Raw genomic sequence first — 9,395 nt, 5'->3', positions numbered from 1 at the left:
GGCCTATATGGTCCACCATTACTATTTCTAACCCCAGAGTCAATGTTTATGCAGTATTTGGGAGTACTTGTAAATAAATTGCTATTCTACTTCCCCAAATTTGTATAGTTCTATTGCTATAGCCAAAAGATAGGAAGATTGAGACCTAACTAGAGAAAAACATCTTTGTAGATGTAGTATACCTGCTATGTTGCTTGATTCTTGCCACATTAAAAGATTTATGAAACCCTTATTATTTTTTCAACTATCGTTGTTAGGCGAGAAGGGAAGCATAGCCACTTTAAATATTTCTCCTGGGTTATGGACAGTAGCCAGTTTCTATAAGAAAAATCCTTCATCAGGTATTTGTGAGTTATTGGTTAAACTTTAAATAGTACAGGATTTTCTGATTTGGCTCATCACTTCAGTATTTATGAAAACTGAGATGGGGTCATGTTTAAGTAGAATAAAACCACATTTGCTTCTTTTGCCTTTGCTTTCAGAGTTATTTCTGGGCAAAAATCCAAATTTCTACCATCTGTGGTTCCTTAGCAATATGGAAAAGAAAGGAGTCTGATTATTAATTGAGCTAGAGTGAAGTATCTGCCAGAGAGTTGCGTTCTGATAAACCCCCACGGGACTGGTTTCCTTGTTTTATCTCCGATAAAGGAGTTTGGATATCTATTTCAGAATGTCCAATTGCTTCTCCTCCAGAAATCACAGTGGCTGTACACTTACATTATAGCATAGAATCTTTCTACAATGGAATTTGACATGATTATGAGTTTTTTTTTTTTGAACACACAGTTAACTGAGTTGAGCATCTCAGACAAGAAAACAAGGGTATATATTATTCTCCACATCTAGACATTTGTATTAATAATGTGTTACCTTAAGCTGATTTCTAGCCAATAAAGAGGAAAAAAAAATTATAGATAGATATAACGTGATCCATTCTCAGGAAACTATACGTGACCTAAACTGGCTTTTTTACTTACTGTCTTCAGTGAACATAAATAATTTTTTAATTTCTTCTTTTTGAATGATTTATTTGAAAAACTGAGTTCTCCAAATAATTCCTTAGTCTTTTCTTTTGATGCTAAGCCCTATTTAATTTGCTCTTTTTAGCCGTCGTGCTGCTCACTCCGTCCAAAATGCCCTTTTCTGATCATTAGTTAAATGTTACTAATTCTGTCTCATCTTACGTATATTCTTCCTTGAGGTTCTCTCTGACTCTAAAGTAAATTAAATTGACTTGCTATACATTCCCATAGCACCCCACTGTTCTCCTTTGCGTGTCTATTTTTAATCCTCACCATGCTGGTAATAACTTATTTGTTGCTTGTCTTTCGTTACTAGATGGTAAGTTTCACAGGGCAGGGATCACGTCTGTCTTACTCACTAACAAATCTTGAGTGTCTAGCAGAAATTCCTTGATAGATGCTGAATATTTATTATTTGACTTTCACCGACTATAGGAAGAGTTGTATCCTAGGAGAGGATGACTAATGGGCAGTCCAAACAATGAGAGAAAAATAACTCTCCCACATTTATAATGCAATGTAAGACAAGCTTACACACTTTAGTTTGTACGTACACACATATAAGTAAATGGACCTACACATATACATCTTTTTTTTAATATCCATCATGAGTTCTATTTGATTACTCTTGTGGCTATCCAGTAAAATATGGAAGTGGGTTGAGTGAGTGATATTTTTGGTAGAGAGGAGCGAATATCTACTTTCATACAATTGCAATTAAAACACATTGTATTTTCCAGATACAGCAGAGCCCATCTGTCAGATGTGGTTTAACTTCAAATCATTTTAATGTGAAATATAATTTAAATGTTTTGTACAGATGTACATGTTTGGAGCTGCCTGTGTTTTGCCTGCTTAAAAAAATATATTTTCAGCATTTTCTAATGACCTCTAAATTTTGAAGGTCTCATCTCCTATTAAACATTTCTTTCAGACATTAAAAAATTCTTTGAATATCTAACAGATTAATGAAGTAAATGAGCTTTTTCCCCCTCTTCTCAAATAATTACTACCATCATTAGTAATTCAATGCAATTGCTTATAAAAAAAGTATTTTGGTCAAAGGAGAGCATGTAAAAGAAAGATTCAAGTATGATTAAAGGAAGGTGGGTGATTTTTATGCAACTGTAGGATTTGAAATCATGGCAAACATATTAACTTATTATGTAAAAATATATCATTGTAATTAATTTCATATACTATTATCAAAAATATGTTGGGAAACTACTTAAAACAGGTTTAATTGCTCTAATATATACACTGCTTCCCAGAGAGTAAATTAGATGCTTCTACAACTGCACTAACTCTTTAAGATTACACAGAATGCACCGGAGCAGTTATTCACCAGTGTTTCTCCAGTATTAAAAAAATGACTTTTAATTATTTCCTCAGAATGTGTTTTAATCAGAGCCCAGTAACAACATGTTCATTTATTTGTAAGTTTTCCTTAGACATTTAGTAAGAGGCAAATTTTAAAGATTTAAAAAATGATGTGTGCTAAAAACTTTTTTGCCATTATACATGTTTAAAGGAAAGGTGATAGAGTCTCAGTGCCTTAGCTTACAGGACCATATCCCAGCGATGGGAAAGCAACCAGCTATTTATCAGAATAATCCGAGGCACAGATTTTTAAATCAATCTTTGTCCTGGAGTCATCAGAGTGTTCTTGTATATAGGGAAAAAAATGTGAATTAAATCCTTTCACTTGACTGATTTAAAATAAAATTAAGTCTGGGCTAAGTTTGGGGTTACAAAGCACTGCAGTTATTAAAGGAAACAGGAATGGCACCTGGTCTCTTGTATTTAGTCTCTTTTACTTCCTGTGCCTTGGGTCTGGACTACTTTTTATTTTCTTCACAAGTATCTGTTGAGCATTTGCAAAGTGAAGGCCCTGGGAATACAGTCGCAAACAGGTCATAAATAGTTTGTGTCCTTGTGAATGTTAAATTCTAATTGGAAATATAATATTTGACTTATTTTTCATTTTCTTTATTTTTCTATACATATTTTAATACTATATTGATCATATAAAAATGATGCTTGCTCTTTGTAAATATTCAAACTTTATAGAAGAGTTTAAGCCACTATCTCTGGCTTAATTATTGTGATAAACATTCTTCCAGATATGTATCTGTGGGGATACTTTTCCATAAATATAATCATACTATTTTGTCAACGTTTGTCTCTGAGTATAACTTTTAAAATATATTGCTTAAGATTTTATATCAAAATCTCATACACTACCATTTTTTAATAAATCTATATCACCACCTTCCAAAATTTCATTATAATCTGATGAACTGTAGGTTAAAATGAGAATATTAATATTAGTATAACTCAGGATATCTTCTCAATGGCAGGGTGAAGAAATATTACAAACAAACTCAGGCAAAGGGACCTGGTAGGTAATAGCAATGAAGTGAATGAAAAGAGCTAATGTGAGTGAATTAGTGTGCTTGGGATGCCGTACTAGTACACCACAGACTGGGTGGCTTCAGCAGCAAATGTTTATTTTCTCACAGTTGTGGAAGCTAAAAGTTCAAAATCAAGGTGCCTAGTAGATTTGTCTTCTGGTGAGGTTTCTCTTTCTGTCTTGTAGATGCCCTTCTTCTCGCTGGTCCTTATCTGGCCTCTCCTCTGTGTAATACAGAGAGAGAGATCTCTTGTGTCTCTTTCTCTTTAATAAGGACATTAGTCCTATCTGATTAGGGCCCCACCCGATGACCTCTTTTATTCTTAATTACCTCCTTAAAGGTCCTATCTCCAAATACAGTTGTGTACCACATAATGAAATATTGGTCAACACATATGATAGTGGTCCCATAAGATTATAATAGAGCTGAAAAATTCCTGTCACCTAGTGACATTGTAGTCATGGTAACATCCTAGCGCAACTCATTGCTTACTTGTTTGTGGTGATCCTGATGTAAACAAACCTACTGTATTGCCAGTTGTATAAAAATATAGCACACCTAATTATGTATAATACCTAGTACTTGAAAATAATAATAAACAACTATGTTAGTGGTTTATGTATTTACTATACTGTACCATTTATCATTATTTTAGAATGTAGTCTTTCTACATATATATATATACACACACACACACACAAAGTTTGCTGTATAACAGTATGCTGTATTATGCTTGCCACAGCCTTATACATATTGTGTTTACCATGTCTTTTGCATCATGTTCTCCTGTGCCTCCTTTACTCTCATGTTTTGTTCATCATGGCTGCTAAGTGTTTTCACAATGACCAAATTGCCTAATGGCTCATTTCTTAGAACATATCACCTTGTTAAGTGAAGCATGACTGTATAGTCACATTGGAGATTTACGGAATCAAAACAGGAGTTTGGGAGGGGACACAATTTAACCCATCTCAACAAGTAGATAGATACTCCACATACATATCTCTCAACATGTGAGAGGGATGCAAAAGGAATTGGGGAGTCGAGGTGAAGCTCCCAGCTCATGAGATAGTCACTGTTGAGCTCCAGCCAGTTTTTGAAAAGGAGAAATATCACCTCTTTCAGTTTTTATGTAAAATCTCTTACTTTTTTAACTTAGCATATCTAAATTCTTTCAAATCATTACTCAGTCCAAACAAAATGGTCTGTGAACCATATTTAATCCTTAGGCTGTCAAATTATTGTCACTGGTAGAGTCCAAAGAGCATGTTCTGCACTGTGTCGAGCTGGGTTTAAATATTGGTTCAGCCACTTATTCATGATATAGTAAGTGCCCCCTCTACCCCATCTTATCTTAAATCTATTTTTAATGGCTATGATTGTATTTAAATTGAATAAATATATAAACATTCTTGGGATATTATGTTGTATTCTCTTTAGCTCTAAGATGCTTTGGGTTTTCTCAATGGAGTTTTCTAACTGACTGAACAATTTAGGGGTCAATAAATAAATAAAACAGTTTCTTACCCTCCCCTTTTCTGACACATTTTAAATTATCTATAAATATACAAAGATCATTCTGTCATCAAATCAGTTGTTATCCTGTATAGCTTGACACCTCTGTTAGCAGGAATTAGTGCCCCTTCTCTCAAATTCTACAGCAGCTTTGTTGCTTTGGAATTCGATGGTTATAACAAGACAATACTGGAAATTGCATAAGTTTTATCTTCAAGGCAGTAGTAATCCCTTTTCTCAACCTAGGCCAAGTTGAAAAGAATAATCTTGTAAAAAAGCTTTTCTTTCAGAACTCAAACTCAAGACAAACCCATTTTATGGCAATGGTGTTTCATTCCTACAATTATTTATGCTGAATAGATCATTTTTAGGGGCCCTTTCAAGAAATAATTTGACAAAACAACTATCATACTCTGAATCTGAATTTCTGTGCTAGAATTAATGAGTTAACATTGTGGCTGAAGTCACAGCTATGGTGACTTTTTTCTGTTTGTAGTGAATTTAAGCCAGTTTCCTATGAGAAAATAAATCAGAGGTAATTTGTTTCAAAAGCAGCCAAATATCCTATGCACATGATTTTATCTTTATCAGTAATATACTTCATTTGGTTAATGTAGTCCCAATGCTGTTGTTGCTTTTATATTCAAAGTAGATAAATTTGCATGAAGAAACATTTATATTTTTGAAAATGCTGATGAGTAAAAATTCACATAAAGGAAGACTGTGCACCCTTCTGAAATGGTAAAGATTCTGATTTGTTTTAATTCAGTGCTATATCGCTGGTATTATGAGGAGCTCATACAGATGACCACGTAGTCCACCAGGAATGGTTGTTACCAGGGACTGGATGAAAGGAGAAATGAGGAGTTGTTTCTCAATGGGTATAGAATTTCAATTTAGCAAGATGAGAAAGTTTTAGAGATTTGTTGTACAACAATGTGAATATAGTTAACACTACAGAACTGTACACTTAAAAAATAGCTAAGGTGGTAAATTTATGTTATGTGGGTTTATTTTATTTTATTTCGTTTACCACAATTGGAAAAAAAAAATAAAGATCTCGACTCAGTGCATGGGGCAGAATAGATACACATTTATTGAGTCGATATTTAAATTTCATAATTTCCAGTTTAAATATTTTTTCTGAGACTCTTATAGGCTTATTCTGGAAGAAAGGAAAGGAGATAGAGAGGAATGGAAGGGTTGGGGAGGATTTAAACTAAGGGTATTTTGTTTGTTTGTTTTTTAAAATATCTTTCAATTCAGGTCATGAGTCAATGAAAGATTTGCATTAAATTTTTTAAAATTATTCATTTCGTTAAATTAGATTATATTATAAAATTCAGTCAACCCAGTTTATAAAAACAAAGAACAAGAACCTTAACTAATGAGATTTGACAAGAAAAAAAAAATGACAAAATAGTTGATATGAAACAAATATGTATTGACCTTGGAGAATGAATAATTTAGAACTTTCATTCTTTTATATAGTTGGTTAATTAAAACATGTTTTGAGCCCAGAAAGATGTTCGCAGGTAGGTCAAAGCTATATCTAGCAGCAGGTTTTAATTAACCAACTATATAAAAGAAATAGCCAGCATAAAAATTAGTGGAACTGCTTAGAGTTGGGATATTTACAGTATAGACCTTAAAATGTTTTGTTAACTAAAGTGATTGCACACCAACTTACATGAAATACTTTTTAAAAACCACATGAGTCTGAGTTTTTCCTTGATATCCAGTGGGAAATGACTATTTGTGGTTGGCATATGCCAGAGAGGGGAAAGTCCAGTGGTGAGGGCAAACCAGCTGGCAACATTACACACTTCTCCACAAGTGAGCACTTTTCAGTTTAGGGGCAGAAACCAAAGTGATGGTCTAATAACATATTAAATTTATAGTTTATTTTGCTATTATAAATATTGTTAGATTTTTGCAGGTGAGAAGCATTGTGTTGCAAAAGTAGTTCAAAACACCTAGAGAAAATTATGTTACCTTCCCCAAGGCATTTCTCACTAGAATTAAGTCAGGGTATTATACTAACCTGTCTGAATTGGAGCTTCTGTAACAACATATTTTGATCCATGTTATGCAGTTAGTATATTTTGCTTCTAATTCTATGATTGCCTATTTTGAAGATAATAGATATTAGAATATGAAGTATGAAATATAAAGCAGGATTGGTCCAGCAAATCGGATGGTTCTTTTGTATGGTAGGGTGTATGTCATTGAGGTGAAGTGACTATTTCTTTGGAGAGTGGTCTCTAATAGAAATGTGGGAAGCCAAAGGCTGCCATTAGGGTCATTGTGTTGGGGTCGAGGATGGGGGTGTTGGTAGTAAGCAGTCAAGAGAAAACCTTAGTATTTACCTCTTTAAAAATTGAGCTGCTCCTCCACTCCAGGTCCTTCAACTTGCAAATTTTTGCAAAATTAGGTAATTAAACTGGGGGGGGAGAAAAAAGCCTTTACGTGTTTGGCAAGTTTGAAATCAGAAATTAATATAAAATGAAGAATATTACGATGATATTATAGAAGAAAACATTTCACATATACAAAAGCAACTAAACCAAAACATTGTTTTAGAACAAAAGAAGACTTAAGACGGACCCAATTTAAAAAACAATAATAAACACAGAGTTTAAGGAAGAGAAAAAGAAATTTTAAAAACAGTAATTAATGAATAGAAAAGATAAAGGAAAAAAAGAAGAAAAAGAGCTATTGGATCTAACATTTGTAACACAAGTTTCAAATTAAAAAATACCATACAATTTCCAGAACCTTGTTAAAAATATAAATTTTGGGACTACAGACCTACTAAATAAGAAGCTCTGAAGACGCAGCTTGGCAATCTGTATCTTAACAGCTTCTGGGAGATTCTGATGCCAGCTAAAGTGTGAGAATCACTGAATTATCAAAGGATAAGCAACAGGTACATCTTGCTTCCCAGTTGCACAGCATCCAGCATCGTGCTTGATGGATAGCAAAGTTTCAATCAGTGCTTGTTAAATAAATGAAGAGACAATAAATAAATGAAGCATAAAATTAGGGATCACTAAAAATAAAAAGCAAGGCCTAGTTAAGCAGATTTAAAGTATGGTAATTCATAAGTATATGCTTAAATAAACAAAATAACCAAAAGAAAATATGTTAGCAGTTAAGAATTCAAGATCCCTAGGAAATTTCTTGAAGCAAGTCTTATGTCTCTATAAATACTGCACTGCTGAGGAAGCAGAAATTTCTTTACTCACTGGAAGAAAGCCAAGATGCAAAAGGCATAAATCGTTCTTTATTTTTCCCACTTTAGTGTGAGACCTGAAGCTCACACCCTTTTGGTGAAGTCATTTTTGCTCTAATACAGTAGAAAACAAAAAAACATAGAACTCTTATTTTTTATTACCTACCCATCCATGTACTGCAAGCAGGACACTAACCACTGATACTGTAACTCATTCTTGGGAATCTTTCTTTGATTCCATAACAAATATTGGTGTATTTTATAATACCAATTTTTTTTTCTAAAAGTTAAATGTCTTAAACATAGAGAAAAGTACAAAAAAAATAATGTAATACATACCCATGTAACACTCATCAGCTTTATTTCATATTGTTTTATCATGTTTGCTAGTTGGAATACATAATCTTTATGTTTTTCCAAGAAAATTGTTCATGAATCTAAATTAAGAGAGAGATTAGAAAAATATTGCTAACAGTATCTTTAAAATCTCTGTGCCTACGTCCATGCCCCCCTGAACAAACCCTATCCCGTCTGATCTTGGAAGCTAAGCAGGGTTGGGCGTGGTTAGTACTTGGATGGGAGACCACATAGGAAGACCAGGTGCTGTAGAAATAAAAAATAAGGGATTGTAAACTGACAAGGTCCTTGCAATCTGTGTGGTCAACCAAGGGTTACCTTGCCTAAAAAAATAAAAATAAAATAAAATAAAATCTCTGCTATATCTCTAGTGTGCCCTCTTTTCCCTTTTTTAACTTAGTTTTTGTTTTATTGGATTTGCTGGAAATTTTTCTTTTTCCTTATTTCTGTGTCCTAATGCACTTTAAACATTTCCACTCACCTTTTTTTTTTAATTTACTTTCTTACACTTTCCTTATTATATATTGTTATGGGTTGAACTGTGTCCCCCACAAAATTCATGTTTAAGTTCTAACCCACAGTACCTCAGAATGTACCTGTACTTGGAGATAGGCTCTTTAAAGAGGAAACTAAGGTTAAATTAGGTCATTAGAGTAGGTCCAGTATGACTTGTGTCCTTATAAGAAAAGATATGGACACTGACTCACACAGAGGAAAGACCACGTGAGAGCACGGGAGATGGCCATCCACAAGCCACAGAGAGAGGCCTCCGAAGAAACTACCCTTAACCCCCAATGCTATGATCTTGGACTTCTGGCCTCTAGAATTGTGAGAAAAGATGTTTCTGTTGTT

General features: G+C 33.6%; 1 pseudogene; it reads left to right on the top strand.

Moving 5' to 3' along the window:
- Window positions 1-8,679: 8,679 nt before the first annotated feature.
- On the top strand, window positions 8,680-8,798 carry LOC118607286 (annotated as a pseudogene).
- Window positions 8,799-9,395: the final 597 nt, after the last annotated feature.

The sequence above is a fragment of the Rousettus aegyptiacus genome, unplaced genomic scaffold, assembly GCF_014176215.1.
Source record: "Rousettus aegyptiacus isolate mRouAeg1 unplaced genomic scaffold, mRouAeg1.p scaffold_m13_p_8, whole genome shotgun sequence".
Classification (NCBI taxonomy): Eukaryota; Metazoa; Chordata; class Mammalia; order Chiroptera; family Pteropodidae; genus Rousettus; species Rousettus aegyptiacus.
This window is presented reverse-complemented; position numbering and strand designations above follow the sequence as displayed.